This window comes from Lactuca virosa, chromosome 4 (genome assembly GCF_052849685.1).
Source record: "Lactuca virosa cultivar CGN04683 chromosome 4, Lactuca_virosa_CGN04683_v6, whole genome shotgun sequence".
NCBI classification, from domain to species: Eukaryota; Viridiplantae; Streptophyta; class Magnoliopsida; order Asterales; family Asteraceae; genus Lactuca; species Lactuca virosa.
Window position 1 is genome coordinate 411,029,833 of NC_136429.1, and position 23,438 is coordinate 411,053,270.

A 23,438-nucleotide genomic window follows, 5' to 3' on the forward strand; every position below is an offset into this window, starting at 1 on the left:
TCACAAAAAGGTCAATGCATAAAAGGTGCAAATTCCACTACATCCAAGAAAGGTGTTTAGGATGGAGTTCTACTTGTGAAATGTATATATTCCTGATGATTCGTTCACAATATTGATGAATAAAGGAAAATATAATGTGCATGTTAAGAGCACAGGCATGAGATATGATGTAAGTCCCAAAACAATGGATCTCACACAATATCAATCAATCTATTTAGTGAATGCGGAATGTAAACCAAATAGTTATTCAAGAACACACAAAATAACTTAATGCACACGATTATATTAGATTAAATTGTATGGTACATCAAGGAAAAAACTTCACAGCCGTATACAGGTAACAAATGAATGAACACCTTAAAACAGTATACGACTATACTTATATATGAACCTAATATAAATCCTATTAACATCCAAGCCCGTTCATGACCGAAATCACTAGATGATTTCGGTCTTCATAATCCAAAAACATAAAGAGCCCAATAACCAGATAATTCCCTAAGCCTAAAACAATAGTAAAATATAAGCCCATCGTAAACCACAAAAATATGACCCAACATATGATAAAAGGTTTAGTTTCTTAGGTCGATTACCCCAAAACATTTATATAAGAAATAAATCGGTAATTGTACGGTGATTAAATAATAGGGAATTATTTATATCCAAGAGTATGATACCATAGACAATTAGTTTATTAATGTGTTTCATTTTGTGTTTTATTTCCTGAATATTAATTAATTCAAAATGGCACAGTCACTCATACTTTTGGGAGTAGGTGTTGATTTAAGATTGCATGGAATATTTGTAGATTGTCCATGGTGATTATACATTGCATAGGGATTGTTGGAGTATTCGCGAGTACTTGGAAATAGGAATTTTAAGTATTGGTTAAACCAACACTTAAAGATTAGTTCATGGATTCTATCACGAGTAATTATAAGAGGATAATATCTTTTATTCTTCAAACGGAGATATATAAGTCAGAGTTTGTAAATCTGTTGTACATTGGTTTGCATCAATGCATCCATAATTGGATGTCATAAAGTGTAATTCCATGTATGATATGATAAGTAAATGGTATGATTATATAGTCGAAGTTTACTCGTTCCTTTTTCCTTAACTGGAAAATGATATTGTATGGGCCCCTTGATGATTTGATGTTGAAATTCATGTGTTAGGCCTGCCTAGCCCATACTAAATTTATGTGTTCAATTAGTAGTCTGAATCCAGTCATCATAAATCAGAAATCAAAAAACCAAATCTTGGACCATAAGATTAATTTATATCCATGTCTCATGTCCATGTGATAACTTATAGAATGAAGGGATAGTTGATCGCTTATCTAAGGGCCAACATTTGATTTTATCAGAGTTCGACAGTGGCTGTAGAGAGTACACTTTACATGTTACTCAAAGTCTATATTTGCAATTCTATTTGATGAATTGTCTAAGTGGGAGACTGTTGGAATAAATGTCAAAGGTCATAACTAAATTGGTATAATCTTGTGGAATAAAAGTAAAGTCCTTTTTGGGTTGCCCTAAAAAGCTAGGAATAACCATAAATGACTTTGATCGAGAGATAAAATGATTTTTTTAATATATTATATGATTAATATATTAATTAGAAATAGTTAATACTTAATTATGAATTAGTTATTCATAGTCAGAATTAATTAATTCGTAATAAGAATTAATCTGAAATTTAATTGGGATTAATTGAAATTAATTAAAGGTGCAGGGTTATAACTGACTGATTTTTACCATAAAATTTTTCCTTTTTATAATAGAAAAACCACCAATGTCATAAAAACCAAGAAATGAAAAATCCTAGGTACATTAATACAGTCAACCAAAGTAGACTATCAAAATGTGAAAATCATGAAATCTGCATGTCGGAGTGTACAATCAAGCATTCGCCATCCTGTGATCATCTGAAGTACTTGAAACATATTTAATCCACAACTATAAGCACAAAGCTTAGTGAGTTACTACATATTACATACAACTCAACAAAATAAACAACTATGGATTATCAGCAATCCTAGGGATTAACAACACATGCATGGGTTATCGTCAACCCTGGGGACTAACAACATTCCCATAGACTCACAACAGTCCATGAGATATCAGCTACATAATTTCACAAATAACATCAGTCAACAAATAAGACCGAGTTGGTCAGCATGCATACACTAAAACACAGTAATATAATGAGAAGATTCACCTCATAAGTAGCAACTATGTACAATAGCTCACACAGGGTAGACAGATACAAAATAAGCACCTAATCAGCAATAAAGAAGTACCATTTTCAAACTATGCACAAAACCTAATTTGGACTTAAAGTCAACAAGTCAAAGTCCACGACCCACCTTCCTATGCCCTGCATACCAACTGTAGTACACATTGCATTGAAACTACGAGGTTACAGACCAACATCAAGGTACGCCCTGCCTAAGGAGATGTACACCTGCATACTAAGTGTGAATGCTACATGCTCAATTAAGCTTTCAATTCAGACAGTTAACTCCTCCAACTTCCCGATATGAACTATAGGGACGTCTTAATGGATAAAGTCCCTGAGTTTATCCATTTAGATTCCATAAATGAGTAATAAACCAAGGCCTAAGTTAATGAAATGTAACAATGTTCAAGATCTCATGCATGGGGTGAAAGGGAGTGCTCAAGCTCTCAACTTTATGGTTCTACAACCCCAATAACAGCAGGAAATGATCTTTAAATCGTTCAGAGTACAAAAAACTCATTAAAACAAAAGTTATGGGACAAAAACCATACAAAAGCACACTAACTAGATCTATCATGAAAGATTGCCAAGATGGAAACTTTATACATGTTAAAAGGGGAAAACAAGCTGAAGAATCTAGATCTACAAGGCTTGGACTCTTAGATGCTTCTCCAAGGATCTTCTTCTTTAAAGGAGCACATACACACAAACACTTAGAACCTTAAAAATCTCTCAAAAATGATTTGAGTTTCAAAAGGGCAGCTTTGGAGGATGGAGGTTGGTCATAAGTATGGTATCAAGGGTTTAAGGTCCTTTAACTAGGGCTTAAAATCTCGAATTAAGGGTTTGCACTCTGTGCCACTACGACCTGCATAACCAAGGTTACGCCCTACGTAGTGGGTAAGACCCTCGTATGAGATTAATGAATTACACCCCGCGTACTTCATTATCTACACCATGCGTACTTCCCAATTTTCGAAAATTATAACTTTAAAAATCATAAGAAAATATACCTGAGTAACGGGTGTTACAATTCTCCCCCACTAGAATCAGACTTCGTCCTCGAAGTCCTCAGCTGCGAATAGATCGGCGTAATACTCACACATGTCCTTTTCGGGCTCCTAAATCCACTCGGAGCCCTTCCGGTGCTGCCACTGAACCTTGACCAGTATCGCTTCCTTGTTCGGTAAGGCCTTTGTTTTTATATCGGTAATCGGTATCGGCTGCTCAACATAATTCAGGTGGTCATCCACCTTTATATCATCCAAGGGTACAACAACGGTCTCGTCTACCACACACTTCCACAACTGGGATAAATGTAAAGTGTTATGAATCTGACTGAGCTCTTCTGGTAAGTCCAAACGGTAGGCTAGCTTGCCCACCCTAGCTGTCACTCAGAAAGGACCAATAAACTTGGGACCCGACTTGCCCCGCTTTCTGAATCAGGTGAAGCCTTTCCAAGGCGACACCTTCAGAAGTACCATATCCCCGATCTGAAACTCTAACTCAGATCAGTGTCGGTCGGTGTATCTCTTCTGGCGACTATGGGCTATCTGAAGTATCTGCCTAACTTGCTGAATAAGCTGCGTCATCTTGAGCACTATCTTTGTGCTCCCCATGACCTATTGGACAACCTCTCCCCAACAAATTGGGAACCTGCCCTTTCTCCTATAAAGTAGCTCAAAGGGAGGCATACCAATGCTAGCGTGATAACTATTGCTATACGAAAACTCAGCCAAAGGGAGGTATGAGTTCCAACTCCCATCGAAGTCTAGGAAACGGTCCTCAGTATATCCTCGCGTATCTAGATGGTCTACTCGCTCTGTCCGCCTATCTGCGGATGGTAGGCGGTTTTAAGGTGTAACTGGGCACCCAACTCCTCAAGGAACCTCTTCCAAAATCTGGACGTGATATGGTCTGAAACAATCTAAGTAGGCACCCATGGCAAGAAACCACCTCACAAACATAAATCTCGGCTAACTTTTTAGCCGAAGAGCTCTCCTAGATGGCCAAAAAGTGAGCACTATTGGTAAACCGATAAACAATCAACCCATAGCATCCAAACCCTTTGTAGTCCTTGGCAACTTCGCGATAAAATCCATGGTGATCTGCTCCCATTTCCATAATTCCAGAGGCTGTAATTTTCCGTGAGGGCGCTGAAGCTCAACCTTGAGCTTTCGGCAGGTCAAGCATCGCTACATGAAGCAGGCTATATCCCTTTTCATATAGGGCCACCAATAATTTTGTCTCAGATCATGGTACATATTTGTCGTGCCCAGGTGGATAGAAAATCTCAATTTGTGTGCCTCATCCAACAAAATCTATCTGGTCCTGCCCGAATAAGGCACCCAAATCCTATCATGTAGTGTCAGGAATCCCCGACTATCATAATCATAAGATGAAACCTGACCAATCACCCACTTACTCTTTCAATTTTCCCCCTTGATGGCCTCCATTTGAGCAGCCCTGATCATTTCTAATACCGGAGTCACTACTGTAATCCTCTAGCATACATCCTAAATCGGGGTGCGAACCGCCCTGTGACTCAGTGTGTCTGTCACCACGTTGGCCTTACCCAGATCGTACAAAATCTTACAGTCGTAGTCCTTCACTACGTCAAGCCATCTTCGCTGCCTCATATTCAAATTGGGCTGATCCATCAGACACCTCAGACTCTTGTGGTCCGTGTAAATAGTACATCAGACTCCATACAGATAGTGCAGCCAAATGTTGAGAGCGAAGACTACCACCCCAAATATGGATCATGAGTAGGGTACTTCGTTTCATGAGGCTTTATCTGCCTCGAAGGGTAAGCAATCAGGTGCCCCCTCTGCTTCAAAACTGCTCCCAAACGCATGATAGATGTGTCACTGTATACCATGAAATCCTCAACTCCCTCAGGAAGGGTAAGCACAGGTGCATCACAGAGCTTCTGCCAAAGAGTCTCAAATGTTGCTTGCTGCTCAGGCCCCCAAAGGAAGGTGGCATCCTTCCAAGTCAATCTAGTGAGAGGAACTACAATCTTGGAGAAGTCCCTGATGAATCTACGATAATACCCTGCTAGACCGAGCAAACTCCGAATCTCAGATGGAAACTTCGGAACATCCCACCGCTTATCTGCCTCAATCTTGGTCGAGTCAACCAATATATTGTCCTAGGTTGACGATGTGCGACAAACACGGGACCTCGCGCAGCCAGAACTCACAATTAGAGAACTTAGCGTACAACCTCTTTGCCCTAAGAACCCGAAGAGGCTCTCGCAGATGGTCCTCATTCTGCTCCTTGGTCTTGGAATAGACCAAAATATCGCGGATGAAAATAATCACCGATCGGTCCAATATGGGCCTACACACTCGTTTCATGAGATCCATGAATGCTGTCGGTGCGTTGGTGAGCCTGAATGGCATCACCACGAACTTATAACGCCCAGAGCGAGTTCAGAAAATCTTCTTCGGGATATCGTCCACCAGAAACCGTCATATGATGGTAACCGGACCTCAAGTCGATCTTGGAAAACCAAGATGTTCCTGCAGCTGATCAAAAAGGTCATTAATCTGTGGTTATGGATACCGGTTCTTCACTGTCAATTCGTTCAACTCCCGGTAATCAATGCACATCCGGTCTTCTTCCTAACAAAAAGGATCGGTGCTCCCCACGACAAGCTACTCGACCAAATAAACTCCTTCCCCAAAAGCTCCTGCAGCTGTGAGGATAACTCCTGCCTCTCTAGTGGTGCAAGGCGATATGGCTTGTTTGAAATTGGGGAGGCACCAGGGATCAGATTGATCCTAAACTCGACCTTCCTCTAAGGAGGCATGCCAGGAAATTGCTCCAGGAAAACATCAGGGAACTCCCTCACGATAGGGACATCAGAAACTGACTTCTCCCTCTCAACTTGCGTGCCGACCACATACGCAAGATATCCCATACATCCACGATTAAGGCACTTCCTCGCCCTGGCGGCGGAACAAAAGGCGGATCCAACCCTAGGACCCTCACCATAGATGGCCAACACTCCTCCACTAGGGTTGCGAATCGTTACTAACTGTTTCTTGCAGTCAATCAGTGCCCCAAACCGACTCAACCAATCCATACCTGCAATCACACAGACATCTCCAATACACACTCTCGGTAAACCTCAGTCGTTGAAACTATGCGATCATCAACTATAGTGACCTTCAAAGGTCGATCTAGGGCCTCACGAGTAACACTGGAACCTCTACAGAGAGATGTAGATACAAAATACCGACTCGCACCGAAGTCAAATAACACCAAGGCGGGTACAAAATTCACAAGAGATGTACTAGCGATGACATCGGCTGCTGCTCTGGCCTTCTTCGTAGTCAAATGGAAAGCTCGAACCTTGGACTGTGGGGCCTCAACCCTCCCCTGATGCCGATCAATGATGTGCATGGTCGCAGGAGCAGGATTCTGAACCGGCTTCGCTGCAAGAAGCGGAAATTCGGCCTTCACATGTCCTTCTTCGTTGCAACTGAGACAAACTCGCAAACCCTTTGGGCACTCTATTGCAAAGTGCCTGTCCTTGCCACATAAGTAGCATACTGATGACGATCGACAGGGACCCTCATGATCCTTTCCATACTTAGTGGAAGTCCAGATCCTCTGACCTCCTGCTCTCGATTCAGCAGGATTTCTCTGCTTAGTCTCTGGCTGCGACTGGACATGTCTTCCATCCCTCCTCTGAGTATCCATCCCTATCTCCCTCTCTTGCAACTCCAACTCAATCTCTCTCCTCCTAGTGTTAGACTATAACTCAGTCAATGTTCGGTACTGGGAGTTCATCACAAACTCTCTGTTGGGTCATCCGTGCCTGCTCAGTAGACGCACACTCTGGACAAAACAAAGCTCTCCCATGGAACATCCTTGAGATCTCAGTCACCATCTTTGTCGTCTGTCGGAGCAATAGGTACTCCTGATCCAATCAATCCATCTCCACCAAAGGAACACACTCCTTTCAAAACATCTCAACAAACCGGTCCCATGCCAATGCGGCCTTCTCCGCAGGTGATAAATCACCAGTCACGAACTTCCACCAGTCCTTCGCTCCTAAGCAAAAAAGGTTCAGCATAAAGCAAACGCTCAAATCATCTGCACAGGAGCAGGTATTAAAGCATCCCTTAGCATTAGTGATCCACCTCATTGAAGCAATCAGTTCCTAAACTCCATCAAACTCCGAGGGCTTTGTATTGTTGAACTCCCAATATTGCATCAAATCACCCCCATGGGATCTCGCAGTGGCGACAGTTATGGTGGCAACAACAGTAACAACCTCGGTGATAGCAACGTAGCTCCCGTCAAATATCTCTGTCATCGTGGTCTTGATAGACCTAAATACCTCTGGGATAGCAGTGTATGCCGAGCCATGAAGTAGTATCTCACATTAATGTTAAGGTATTCTAGTATAGTATTCTGTCCGTCTAGTATGTAGTATGTTCTTTAGTATATAGTATGTTCTCTAGTATGTAGTATGTATTGATTCTCGTTATAGTATGTACTGAATCATGTATGAACTGACTCTTAGTATGTTTCGTTGTTCTAGTAATAGTATTAGTGACTTCCTAAACCATACCTATTATTGTTTACTAGCAATGTTGTTGGTATGAATGAACATGATTGAAAACCTTTGCTACCCAAAGGATCTGACCTAAATAAAGACTTTTATATCTATATACATATACATAATATATAACTAAGATTCAAACTACCTTCGGACAAACAACCGATTCCCTAAGTCCACAACCAAACAAGGAACAAGAAGTAAGGCGAGTTGTCAGTGCCAAGTCCTTTCAATCCTACTTATATAACTATATCTATATAGATATGTTTTAAACAAAGTATAAGTTTAAAAGATTTTGATAAAGAGTTTTGCATATAAATAAGTTTGTTAAGTAGTTTGCATATAAAAGAGTTTGTAAAACGATTTGAAGTAGTTTATTTGAAAACATAGTTTGAAGTATAATAAATCATTGTTTGATAGCTATTAATCACATGCAAATGATATAATAACTATAATGTTTCTACTTGTATTCCCCCCATAAAAGCATTTAAAATCATTTAAAAGGTAAGTTAAAGGGGTATGAACTCACCTGTAGTGAGTGGTACAAATGAAGGTTCGGTTTGTAGGATGCTAAGTGCCAAGTGAAGACTTGAGCACAACGGATCCTAATAAGCATATATTGGCACATATATGTATATAATTAGTCTTTATACAACTAATAATGAAAGGAAAACACCCTAAGACTTGGAAAACACTTAGATTGAAGTGTTAGAAGCATCAAAGGTTGCATAAATTGGGTGTACGGCCACATATGGGCGTGTGCGGCCACCAGGTGTGCTGCCCATTGGGTGTGCGGCCTGGTGTGTGTGGCCATGTAGTGTGCGGCCGCACACTCCTAATAAAAATGGTCAAAAAGTATTTTCGAAGGTTATATCTTGTATCCCCTAAGTGTCTTTGATCATGTGCTAGCACACAACTTGAGTTTGAGGACCTTAAACACTAAAATGAGGTGTGTACGGCCACATGTGTGTGTGCGGCCGCACACTCCTCTTTGACCATGTTCTGGGTGTTTTCTAAGGCTCAAAACTAGCAAATAACATGTAGGAGAGGGGTACTTACGATGTACAAGCGTTTAGGGGTGTTGGGAGGCCAAGAACTTAGTAGGTGTTCTTGGTGTTCTTGGTGAAAGTGAAGAACACTTGAAGATCTACCAATATGGAGTGATTTTATGGATGAAATCAGTGATCTACACTAGATGGAGTAAGGAATCAACAATTCAAAGGAAAGAAACAATTACCACTTGAAGATCTAGCTAAAAAATCGGAAGCTACTTGAAAGAAAACGAGTTTTGGTCTAGGAGGGTGAAAAGGATTGAATGAAGGCCAAGACTCTATCTTATAGTCATGAGTGTGCTGCCAGAGAAGGGGTGTGCGGCCGCACACCCAAGTGTATGGCCGTACACTCCTTAAGTTGGAGTGTTTGGCCAATTTTTGGGTCGGGTGAACTTACGGAACCCAAATATAGACTTCTAACTTGAAGATACTAGGTTTAGAACACTCAAATGACTCAAAACAATGCTAGTAAGTGGCAGAAACGAGTCTGACTTTGATTGATTTGAATAATAGTACAAGAGAGAAGTTTCAGGTTGTCACATCATCCCCCCGTTAGAGAGAATTTCGTCCCGAAATTAGAGTTTAAATAAATAAATAAGTTATTACAAATAACTAAGCGAAAAGATATGGATATTTCAGTTTAAACTGATCCTCGCGCTCCCAAGTGAATTCAGGTCCTCGCTTGGCGTTCCAGCGAACATTCACTATCGGGATACGGCTTTGTTTCGTTCGCTTTACCTCTCGGTCCATGATCTCTACCGGTTCTTCCACGAAGTTGAGGCTATCGTTGATCTCGATCTCGTCGAGTGGGATAACAAGAGTCTCGTCGGATAGACACTTTTTCAAGTTCGAGCGTGGATAGTAGAATGTACGTTACTGAGTTCGCGAGGTATTTTGAGTTTGTAAGCTACCGGGTCGATTCTAGAAAGAATCTCGAAAGGCCCTACGTATCTTCGATTTAGCTTTCCACGCTTTCCGAAACGTATCAAGCCCTTCCAAGGTGAGGCCTTCAATAGAACACGGTCACCCACCTGGAATTCAAACGGTTTCCTTCTCTTGTCTGCGTAGCTTTTCTGTCGGTCTCTATAGGCTTTCAATCGTTCACGAATCTGAACGATCTTCTCTGTCGGTTCCCGAATGATTTCCGGACCCGGGAGAGTGCTGTCAGGAACTCGTCCTTTAGCTAACTGTGTGTCGCCCACCTCAACCCAACACAGAGGGGATCTGCACTTACGGCCATAAAGGGCTTCAAATGGAGCAACCTTTATGCTCGTGTGATAACTATTATTGTAGGAAAATTCGACAAGGGGTAAATGAGTATCCCATGCTTTCCCAAAGTCTATCACGCAGGCTCGCAACATGTCTTCCAAAGTTTGAATAGTCCTCTCACTTTGTCCGTCGGTTTGAGGATGGTAGGCTGTACTCATGTCCAGCCTAGTTCCTAGGGAACTTTGTAGCGACTGCCAGAACCTCGAAGTGAATCTACTATCTCTATCGGAGATAATGGATATGGGAACACCATGCAGTCGTACGATCTCCCTAATGTAAGTTCTTGTTAGCTTCTCCATCTTGTCAGTTTCTTTGATCGGCAGGAAGTGTGCGGACTTTGTTAACCTGTTTACGATCACCCAAATGGTATCGAGACCACCCGTTGTCTTGGGTAGTTTGGTTATGAAGTCCATCGTGTTTTGCTCCCACTTCCATTCAGATATCTCCGGTTGCTGAAGCAACCCCGATGGTTTCTGGTATTCGACCTTAACCTTGGCGCAAGTAAGGCATTTACTTACGAAGGTAGCGATCTCTGCTTTGATGTTAGGCCACCAGTATAACTTTTTAAGATCCAGATACATCTTATCTGAACCTGGGTGGACGGAATATCGAGTGTTGTGCGCTTCAGTCATGACCAACTCTCTGAAACCACTATGCTTCGGGGTCCAGATCCGATCCATGAAATATAAAGCTCCGCCACCCTTGACTTCCAAGCTCTTATCCATCCCTCTCAGGGATTCACCCGCCACATTTTCAGGTTTCAAAGCTTCGAGCTGAGCCTCCTTAATTTGTGTGGACAAGTGTGAATGGATAGTCATAGTCAATGATTTGACTTTACGACCAGAATATTATTTTCGACTTAGGGCGTCAGCTACTACGTTGGCCTTGCCGGGATGATAACGAATTTCGCATTCGTAATCACTCAGTAGCTCGACCCACCGTCGTTGTCTCATATTGAGCTCCTTCTGGTCGAATATGTGTTGTAGGCTTTTGTGGTCTGTAAAGATAGTGCTTTTCATACCGTACAGGCTCCAGATCTTCAGAGCAAACACCACTGCTCCTAACTCAAGATCATGTGTGGTGTAGTTGACCTCGTGTGTCTTCAGCTGTCTTGAGGCATAGGCGATGACCTTTCCTCGTTGCATTAGGACACAACCGAGCCCTTGGTTTGATGCATTGCAATAAACCACAAAGTCTTCTGTCCCTTCGGGGAGGGACAGTATCGGTGCAGTGTATAAGACTCGCTTTAGCATTTGGAACGCTTTTTCTTGCTTCTCTTCCCAGATAAAGTCCATGCCCTTCTTGGTCAATGTTGTAAGTGGTTTCGCAATCCGAGAGAAGTTCTGAATGAACCTGTGGTAGTAGCCAGCGAGGCCTAGAAATTGACGAATTTCTGAAGGCGTCTTCGGTGCTGACCAATTCTCAATGGCTTTGATTTTGCAAGGGTCCACATGTATTCCCTCTTCACTAACCACGTGTCTTAAGAATTCGACTCTTCGGATCAAAAATTCGCATTTCGAGAACTTCGCATCGAGCCTCTCGGATCGCAAAGTTTCTAAGACCTGTCGAAGGTGTTGACTATGCTCCTCCTTACTACGAGAGTAGATAAGTATATCATCGATGAATACCATGATGAACTGATCCAAGTAAGGACGACACACCATATTCATTAAATCCATGAATACTGCTGGCGCATTGGTTAATCCGAACAGCATCACTACGAACTCGTAGTGCTCAAAATGAGTTCGGAAGGCTGTCTTCGGAACATCCTCCCCTAGTACTCGTAACTGGTGATATCCGGATCTCAGGTCTATCTTTGAAAAGAAATTCGCCCCTTGAAGCTGGTCAAACAAATCGTCTATGCGAGGCAGAGGGTAACAATTTTTGACGATTAGCTTGTTAAGTTCCCTGTAGTCGATGCACATACGGAACGATACATCTTTCTTCTTGATGAACAAGACCGGAGCTCCCCAGGGTGAGAAGCTTGGCCTAATGAGGCCCTTGCTGAGTAATTCGTTAAGTTGACGGGATAGCTCTTGCATCTCAGCTGGTGCTAGACGATAGGGCGATTTGCTACCGGGGTAGCCCCTGGAACTAAGTCGATTCTGAACTCGACTTGACGTTGCGGAGGTAATCCTGGGAGTTCTTCTGGAAAGATGTCGGGAAAATAGCGTACCACTGGAATGTCTTCAATGCCTTTTGTCTCTTGGCTCACGTCGACAACATGAGCAAGGAATGCGCGACATTCCTTTTACAAGAATTTCTGGGCTTGGACACTCGAGATGAGGCGAAGGTTCGTGCCGGGTTTGTCGCCGTAGATTACTAGAGTTTCGCTAGACGGCAGATTAAGGCGAACAACCTTTTCGTAACACATAATGTCGGCACGATGAGAACTCAACCAATCCATGCCGATTATGACGTCGAAACTTTTAATTGAGATTGTCATGAGGTCGATTGGAAACGAATGGCTATCTAGTGTTCGTGTACATCCTATGTATATGCTGCTAGTGCTCTATGTCTTTCCGTTAGCCATTTCTACAGTGAACGGTTCTTTAAGTGCATGCGATTTATTTTTAAGCAAGTGGGCAAATTTCTGGTTCACGAAACTCCTCTCCGCTCCACTATCAAACAATATGCATGCGTAAGAGTTATCGAGGAGAAACGTACCAGTGACCATTGTGGGGTCAGCAACTGCTTCCTCATGGCCTATGGCCAAAACCCTTCCCACTCCACCGGCGTTCCCTGCCTTCGGGCAGTTCCTTTTGTAGTGGCCCACCTTGCCACAGCCGTAGCAAACCTGGCCCACACCAGCATCGGGGACTTGAGTGATTGGCCTCGCCGGAGCCTTGTAGAAACAGACAATGTGCCCCTTCCTGTTGCAGTTAGAGCACTGCATTTCCTGGCAGGGTCCATTGTGATGGAAGCTGCATTTATTTCACTTGGGCAAGTTTCCCGCGTACTCATTTACCAGCACAGCAGCGGCAGGTGCCACCGCAGCATGAACAGCTACGACCTGCTGCTTTTTGGCAGCTTTCTTCTTCTTCTTGTCATCCCAGAACTTCCTCTTGTTGGTAGCTGTTTTGGAGGGTTCTGAGATGGCTAGGGTTGTTGTTGCTGACGGGGTACGGACCCCATGGTCAATGAGTCTTTGTGCCAATCGCTTAGCACTGTCGAAGGTAGTGGGATTGGAAGCTAGAACGTTCCCTTGAAATGGAGGCACCAGCCCCCAAATATACCTCTCCACCTTCTTCGCTTCGGTGGGGACCATTGATGGACATAGCGCCACCAGATCGCTGAATCTGGCAGTGTAGGAAACTATGTCGGAGCCCTTCATGGTTAGGCTCCAGAGCTCTTGCTCTAACTTCTGAACTTCGTCCCTCGGGCAGTATTCTTCGATCATAAGCTCTTTCAGAGCTTCCCAGCCCATAACATTTGCCACTATGAGGGATAGTGACTTGACATGGCTATTCCACCACCTCAGGGCTCGGTCCGCGAAGGTGCAAGCGGAAAATTTTACCTTGCTCCCCTCCGGAAAGGCGCAGATCTCAAAGATCGACTCCGTCTTCTCAAACCATTGCGAGAGAGCAATGATTCCGCCAGTACCGTTGAATGCCCTGGGTTTGCAGTTGGTGAAGTCCTTGTACGAGCACTCCCTAGGGCGTACTGGAGTTTCAACTGGGGTGGGAGGCACATTCGTCCCACTCCCGCTGGTACCGGTTGAGTTGAATTGTGCTAGGGCTGCCGTAACAGCCGCATTCACAGCAGCTTGGATAGCTGTTGGGTTGTATTGGGGAGGAGGAGGTGGAGTTTGATTCCGAGGGTTGCGTCTTGTTACTCGGCATGGAGGCATCTTGTAGCTATAAGTTTAACAGATGAAGATATTGATAAGAATTCAAAGAGAGAGAATGAAACATGGACTAACTTTCCATAGCCCAACAACACAGATGAAAGTATGATTCAATAGAAATCTAGCACTAGAAAGATGAAAGCATTTGGATAATAATTTCCATGAGATTAGATATCTGTAAATAAAGTTGGTATTACTGATGTAATAAGTTTGGGAAAAATGACCTAAGAGAAGGTCTTACATCATACCAAGATAAGAAAATTTTGACAGAATGAAGACCTATCTACCGAAAGTTCAAGGTCTTATCATAGACAGGAAACTAAAACTAGAGCTTTTACGTAGACCTAATTTATATCCACAAGAGAAAGTTGAGTAGACTCTATCTGCGACGAGAACTACTAGAATGAGTCCTTGATTCCGACAGACGGCACTCCATGTCCCTCATGTGCCTTTCAGATGTCGCCTGCCTAGCTCGAAGTTCCCTGACTTCGGCTTGGGTTGCAGTAAGTTCTCTCTGCAGGGCCGCATTTTGGGTCTGATTTCTTGCATGAGAAGACTCCAGCTGGCGGATGCGGTATTGACTCCCGTATCGGCATCAACCTCCATGATTTGGTTGATGGCCGCCCTACCCTGCTCATCATTACGAGCAACCCTACGGACCAGAATAGGCAGAACTCTGTCCGTTGAGCCTCCCTCGCTCAGGTTATAGAAACTTTGGTCCCCATTGTATGGCATGGGTTGACCCTGTTCTTGACTCCATCTGTTCAAGTTTGTGACCCACAGAGGTGTGAGGCCTTGAAATGTCGGACGTGGGTTTGGATTTGGGTTTGGAGCTACCAAGGGTTGATCGTTGACTTCTGCCTCATAGTCAGAATCCTCCGGGAAGTTCTCTGCGGAGTCATCGTCCATTGGAATTTCTTGATTCTCCTATGGCTCATCACCGAGCCATCCTCCATTGCCGTTGTTGGGAAAGTACGGATCTCCGGGGATATGGAATCCAACCATGTTATCTACTCGAGAATAGGGATAGAAGGAATGGTTAATAGACGTACTAATTAAGTTAATTATAAGATGATCCTTATCAGTTAATCCAACATTTGCGTAGTGCATATCAGTCATATGTACCCAAAACAGGATAGACCTTCGAATAAGTGACCCTAACTCTAAGTCCACAACCAAACAAGGAACAAGAAGTAAAGCAAAGATCACAGATTATAAGTCTATAACACCTTAGTCAGATATAACCTTAGTGTATCCACTCAGCAACTATTGGCGTACTAATAAAGATCTTTTTAGTTTGCACAGAAGTAATTATAGTAATACAAAATACTCCTATAGTATTTTAAGTTTATGTTCTGTTCTAATGTTTTCATTATAGTAGTGTTGGTAAGTTTTTAGACTTGCTGCAACATCACAAACATTCCTGGACACATGCTAATCTATTCTCGGAAAGATATATTTGATCAGGCTATATCACTCCCAGATCTGATTATATGTCCCCAAGACTACTCGCGCTGTCCAACAATCGTAATACTTTTGTTCTGTCCTAGTGACACTGATTTTAGTATGAATGCATGTATGTATACTTTGGTTAAATATTTTATTATTTAAAAGTATAAACTCTTGGTCAGAGTATTTTAATCCCGTTGTGTTTATAGTTGTATATCTTTTACCGGTTAATATACTCAATTCACTATAAACAATGCTCTGATACCAATCTGTCACACCCCAAAACCGAAATGGCGGAACGTTCGGGGGGTGGAGGACGTCATGTACAGTATCACAACAATGCATAATAGTAAACAAGCAACAACATCATCCATTGCATTAATAGTAATAATTTTAATACAAGTGTGTTTTGTAGTTTATAAGACACCAAAAATGAATAATCAAATGAAAGATGAATCTTGAATGTGCTCCATCTTCTCAAAAACCTGATCATCGGTACCTGTCTACTGGCGACCTGAGAATACAAGTTATTTTGAAAGCGTAGATCAGCATTTAAGCTGCTGAGTTCATAAGTATTTTAGTGTCATTGTTGTATGAGTTGAAGAAAGTATTTGTAAATGTTTGATGTAAGAGTTTGTTGAAAATGTTTGTTGAAAATGTTTGTAACTTCCTAGAAAATCCTATATTTTCTACTAGAGTGGTCTTCTACCAAGACCCAACTGTTTTCTATGTTTGTTCTTTTGTAAAAGTGTGAGTTTTCCCAAAGTATGACTATCATTACCAAAGTATAGTTTTCCATTACCGTTTATGTGAGAAGATCAAAATGTGAATGAAAATGGGAAAATAAAGATGTACTAGTAGTTCTATCTAGGTAACTACTAATTGTACTAACTACCCTTAAACTGGTTAGTTTAATTAAGGTAAAATGTGATCTGATTGTATCCATGCTTGATTTGACTTAGTATGACACGACGTTCGAGACGTCGAAATGATATGACATTCGTCACCCGTAGACCTGCAGGTCCCACTGTAGCTAGCAGCAAGGTGTGGGATGGTCAATCCCGTATAGATCTATACACAAATTCACGACGTTCTAGTATACTATTCTCTCCGTCTAGTATGTAGTATGTTCTCTAGTATGTAGTATGTATTGATTCTTGTTTTAGTATTCTCTATCTGTTTCTCTTTATAGTAAGTATTATTTCTCGTTATAGTATGTACTGACTCATGTATGAACTGACTCTTAGTATGTTTCGTTGTTATAGTAATAGTATTAGTGACTTCCTAAACCATACCTATTATTGTTTACTGGCAATGTTGTTGGTATGAATGAACATGATTGAACACCTTTGCTACCCAAAGGATCTGACCTAAATAAAGTCTTTTATATCTATATATATACATAATATATAACTAAGATTCAAACGACCTTCGGACAAACAACCGATGCCCTAAATCCACAACCAAACAAGGAACAAGAAGTAAGGCGAGTTGTCAGTGCTAAGTCCTTTCAATCCTACTTATATAACTATATCTATATAGATATGTTTTAAACAAAGTATAAGTTTAAAAGATTTTGATAAAGAGTTTTGCATATAAATAAGTTTGTTAAATAGTTTGCATATAAAAGAGTTTGTAAAACGATTTGAAGTAGTTTATTTGAAAACATAGTTCGAAGTATAATAAATCATTGTTTGATAGCTATTAATCACATGCAAATGATATAATAACTATAATGTTTCTACTTGTATTCCCCCCATAAAAGCATTTAAAATCATTTAAAAGGTAAGTTAAAGGGGTATGAACTCACCTGTAGTGAGTGGTACAAATGAAGGTTCGGTTTGTAGGATGCTAAGTGCCAAGTGAAGACTTGAGCACAACGGATCCTAATAAGCATATATTGGCACATATATGTATATAATTAGTCTTTATACAACTAATAATGAAAGGAAAACACCCTAAGACTTGGAAAACACTTAGATTGAAGTGTTAGAAGCATCAAAGGTTGCATAAATTGGGTGTACGACCACATATGGGCGTGTGCGGCCACCAGGTGTGCTGCCCATTGGGTGTGCGGCCTGGTGTGTGTGGCCATGTAGTGTGCGGCCGCACACTCCTAATAAAAATGGTCAAAAAATATTTTCGAAGGTTATATCTTGTATCCGCTAAGTGTCTTTGATCATGTGCTAGCATACAACTTGAGTTTGAGGACCTTAAACACTAAAATGAGGGGTGTACAGCCACATGTGTGTGTGTGCGGCCGCACACTCCTCTTTGACCATGTTCTGGGCGTTTTCTAAGGCTCAAAACTAGCAAATAACATGCAGGAGAGGGGTACTTACGATGTACAAGCGTTTAGGGGTGTTGGGAGGCCAAGAACTTAGTAGGTGTTCTTGGTGAAAGTGAAGAACACTTGAAGATCTACCAATATGGAGTGATTTTGTGGATGAAATCAGTGATCTACACTAGATGGAGTAAGGAATCAACAATTCAGAGGAAAGAAACACTTACCACTTGAAGATCTAGCTGAAAAATCGGAAGCTACTTGAGAGAAAACGAGTTTTGGTCTAGGAGGGTGAAAAGGATTGAATGAAGGCCAAGACTCTATCTTATAGTCGTGAGTGTGCTGCCAGAGAAGGGGCCAAGTGTATGGCCGTACACTCCTTAAGTTGGAGTGTTTAGCCAATTTTTGGGTCGGGTGAACTTACAGAACCCAAATATAGACTTCTAACTTGAAGATACTAGGTTTAGAACAATCAAATGATTCAAAACAATGCTAGTAAGTGGCAGAAACGAGTCTGACTTTGATTGATTTGAATAATAATACAAGAGAGAAATTTCAGGTTGTCACATCATCGCCCCGTTAGAGATAATTTCCTCCCGAAATTAGAGTTTAAATAAATAAATAAGTTATTACAAATAACTAAGCGAAAAGATGAGGATATTTCAGTTTAAACTGATCCTCGTGCTCCCAAGTGAATTCAGGTCCTCGCTTGGCGTTCCAACGAACATTCACTATCGGGATACGGCTTTGTTTCGTTCGCTTTACCTCTCGGTGCATGATCTCTACCGGTTCTTCCACGAAGTTGAGGCTCTCGTTGATCTCGATCTCGTCGAGTGGGATAACAAGAGTCTCGTCGGACAGACACTTTTTCAAGTTCGAGCGTGGAAAGTAGAATGTACGTTACTGAGTTCGCGAGGTATTTTGAGTTTGTAAGCTACCGGGCCGATTCTAGCAAGAATCTCGAAAGGCCATATGTATCTTGGATTTAGCTTTCCATGCTTTCCAAAGCGTATCAAGCCCTTCCAGGGTGAGACCTTCAATAGAGCACGGTCACCCACCTGGAATTCCAACTGTTTCCTTCTCTTGTCTGCGTAGCTTTTCTGTCGGTCTCTAGAGGCTTTCAATCGTTCACGAATCTGAACGATCTTCTCTGTCGTTTCCCGAATGATTTCTGGACCCGGGAGAGTGCTGTTAGGAACTCGTCCTTTAGCTAACTGTGTGTCGCCCACCTCAACCCAACACAGAGGGGATCTGCACTTACGTCCATAAAGGGCTTCAAATGGAGTAACCTTTATGCTCGTGTGATAACTATTATTGTAGGAAAATTCGACAAGGGGTAAATGAGTATCCCATGCTTTCCCAAAGTCTATCACGCAGGCTCGCAACATGTCTTCCAAAGTTTGAATAGTCCTCTCACTTTGTCCGTCGGTTTGAGGATGGTAGGCTGTACTCATGTCCAGCCTAGTTCCTAGGGAACTTTGTAGCGACTGCCAGAACCTCGAAGTGAGTCTACTATCTCTGTCGGAGATAATGGATATGGGAACACCATGCAGTCGTACGATCTCCCCAATGTAAGTTCTTGTTAGCTTCTCCATCTTGTCAGTTTCTTTGATCGGCAGGAAGTGTGCGGACTTTGTTAACCTGTTTACGATCACCCAAATGGTATCGAGACCACCCGTTGTCTTGGGTAGTTTGGTTATGAAGTCCATCGTGTTTCACTCCCACTTCCATTCAGATATCTCCGGTTGCTGAAGCAACCCCGATGGTTTCTGGTATTCGACCTTAACCTTGGCGCAAGTAAGGCATTTACTTACGAAGGTAGCGATCTCTGCTTTGATGTTAGGCCACCAGTATAACTTTTTAAGATCCAGATACATCTTATCTGAACCTGGGTGGACGGAATATCGAGTGTTGTGCGCTTTAGTCATGACCAACTCTCTGAAACCACCATGCTTCGGGGTCCAGATGCGATCCATGAAATATAAAGCTCCGCCACCCTTGACTTCCAAGTTCTTATCTATCCTTCTCAGGGATTCACCCGCCACATTTTCAGGTTTCAAAGCTTCGAGTTGAGCCTCCTTAATTTGTGTGGACAAGTGTGAATGCCGAGCCATGAAGTAGTATCTCACATTAATGTTATAGTATTCTAGTATAGTATTCTCTCCGTCTAGTATGTAGTATGTTCTCTAGTATGTAGTATGTATTGATTCTCGTTATAGTATTCTCTATCTGTTTCTCTTTATAGTAAGTATTGTTTCTCGTTATAGTATGTACTGAATCATGTATGAACTGACTCTTAGTATGTTTCGTTGTTCTATTAATAGTATTAGTGACTTCCTAAACTATACCTATTATAGTTTACTAGTAATGTTGTTGGTATGAATGAACTTGATTGAACACCTTTGCTACCCAAAGGATCTGAACTGAATAAAGACTTTTATATCAATATACATATACATAATATATAACTAAGATTCAAACGGCCTTCAGACAAACAACCGATGCCCTAAGTCCACAACCAAACAAGGAACAGGAAGTAAGGCGAGTTGTTAATCCTAAGTCTTTTTAATCCTATTTATATAAGTATATCTATATAGATATGTTTTAAACAAAGTATAAGTTTAAAAGAGTTTGATAATGAGTTTTGCATATAAATAAGTTTGTTAAAGAGTTTGCATATAAAAGAGTTTGTAAAACGATTTGAAGTAGTTTATTTGAAAACATAGTTTGAAGTATAATAAATCATTATTTGATAGCTATTAATCACATGCGAACGATATAATAACTATAATGTTTCTACTTGTATTCCCCCCATAAAAGCATTTAAAATCATTTAAAAGGTAAGTTAAAGGGGTATGAACTCACTTGTAGTGAGTGGTACAAATGAAGGTTCGGTTTGTAGGATGCTAAGTGCCAAGTGAAGACTTGAGCACAACGGATCCTAATAAGCGTATATTGGCACATATATGTATATAATTAGTCTTTATACAACTAATAATGAAAGGAAAACACCCTAAGACTTGGAAAACACTTAGATTGAAGTGTTAGAAGCATCAAAGGTTGCATAAATTGGGTGTACAACCACATATGGGCGTGTGCGGCCACCAGGTGTGCTGCCCATTGGGTGTGCGGCCTGGTGTGTGCGGCCATGGAGTGTGAGGCCTCACACTCCTAAGAAAAATGGTCAAAAAGTGTTTTTGAAGGTTATATCTTGTATCCCCTAAGTGTCTTTGATCATGTGCTAGCATACAACTTGAGTTTGAGGCCCTTAAACACTAAAATGAGGGGTGTACGACCACATGTGTGTGTGCGGCCGCACACTCCTTGATGACCATGTTCTGGACATTTTCTAAGGCTCAAAACTAGCAAATAACATGCAGGAGAGGGGTACTTACGATGTAGAAGCGTTTAGGGTTGTTTGGAGCCCAAGAACTTAGTAGGTGTTCTTGGTGAAACTGAAGAACACTTGAAGATCTACCAAAATGGAGTGATTTTAAGGATGAAATTAGTGATCTACACTAGTTGGAGTAAGGAATCAACAATTCAAAGGAAAGAAACACTTACCACTTGAAGATCTAGCTGAAAAATCGGAAGCTACTTGAGAGAAAACGAGTTCTGGTCTAGGAGGGTGAAAAGGATTGAATGAAGGCCAAGACTCTATCTTATAGTCGTGAGTGTGCTGCCAGAGAAGGGGTGTGCGGCCGCACACCCAAGTGTACGGCCGTACACTCCTTAAGTTGGAGTGTTTGGCCAATTTTTGGGTCTGATGAACTTACGGAACCCAAATCTGGACTTCTAACTAGAAGATACTAGGTTTAGAACACTCAAATGACTCAAAACAATGCTAGTAAGTGGCAGAAACGAGCCTGAATTTGATTGATTTGAATAATAGTACAAGAGAGAAATTTCGGGTTGTCACATAACTCTTTGGGCCGCAGGAGCCTGAACATTAGGTAAACACCATACTGAAATGCACAAGGAAAAGGGTCAAAACCAGACTAAAATCATGAAAAACATATAATCCACTCAGATCCTCGGTACCCTCATGACTCCTTCTAAACCGCATAAGGATCCTATGCTTTCCATAGTACGGGCCCATACTACCTTCCACACCTATCCATAGTTGATTTAGATTCTCTCCCGAGGTCCCTAGATACACAAACACCTTGCTTCTAAGGAAGACAGTACACATACACCTAGGTGCTCGAAGAGCCACAAATATACCTCTAGAGACACATCTTAGGTCTCTACTCAGCTACTACTTTGATCCGTAAGAAGTCTCCGCTAACCTTGCCAATGGCTTCGTGTAATCCAAGTGTACATAATCCATAATCATTAGACATTCGAATAAAAGATCCCACCCCAAATCCACAACCAAACAAGGAACAGGAAATTAGGCCAAATTAAGCATTCTAAGGCTATAAAATCCTAACTATGTACAACCATGCAGTTTACATGAAATAACTAGCAATCTTAGCTTCAACCCTAGGAAACTACTCACAAGAATCTACTACTGTAACACCCATAAAAATGAAGCCAATTTAAAACTTTTTAAATCATACAAAACCATTAGTTATTACAAATCTGTTTTCAAAATAGTTTCATATCAGAGTATCCCATAAATCCAAATCAAAATATGAGGAAGTGTACGGTCACGCCTTCGCCTTCCCGCGGTCATCCGCTGTACCTGAGACAATAATCGATAAATGTAAGATCGAAGGCTTAGTGAGTTACGCCCAAAATACCAACCTCATATAACCATAACATATCATATAACCAATACAGAACAACCATATGACTGGTCCGCCCGCACCGGGCCTTCAGTCCACCTGGTCCACTCTCTGAGTCTACAATATGACTGGTCCGCCCGCACCGGGCCTTCAGTCTATCTGACCCACTCTCCGAGCCTCGACACGTCTGGACCGCCCTCTCGGGGCCTTCAGCCTATCCGGACCGCTCGCCGGGCCTTCGGCCTAACTATGTGCCCTCCCGGGTCTGCAGTCTATCCAGTCCGCCCTGGGTATGTTGGCCTACAACACAAAGCAGGACCCTCCTCAACCCAACCCCCAATCAAAGCAACCATGTGCACATATAACAGATAATCACATAACAGTCTATAGACAAACAAGCCCATCTAACAGATCATATAGCATAGCAACATCCTATAACCAGGATACCGACCTATCGGTCACTAACATAGCATCATCCTATATACCAGGATACCGACCTACCAGGTCACTACATATCATCATCCTATATATCAGGATACCGACCTAAACCAGGTCACTAAACACAATATCGTCCTAACTACCAGGACGCAGATCTAACAGATCAATAAACATATCATGCAGATACCCGGATACAAATCCGATAAGGGGCCGGCCTTGGTGCCGTAGACCCTGTTGATATAGTCAGGATAACTCACCTCGTAAGTAGCTCGGAAGGTAGTGTCAAACTCCTCCAAATGTAGCTCCAATTCCAACACCTATATTCACCAATGTCCTTTGTTATAAATACCCAATTTACCAAAACACACTCAGAAGTCAACTGGTCAAATCTTGGTCAAAGTCAAAGTCAGCTGTCAAGGTCAACAGTCCATGTTGACCTTAACTCGTCGAGTACCCTAATCTACTCGCCGAGTTCATTGGATAACTTGCCAACCCGCCGAGTCGCTCGTCTGACTCGCCGTGCCCAAGGCATTTTTCATCGGACTCG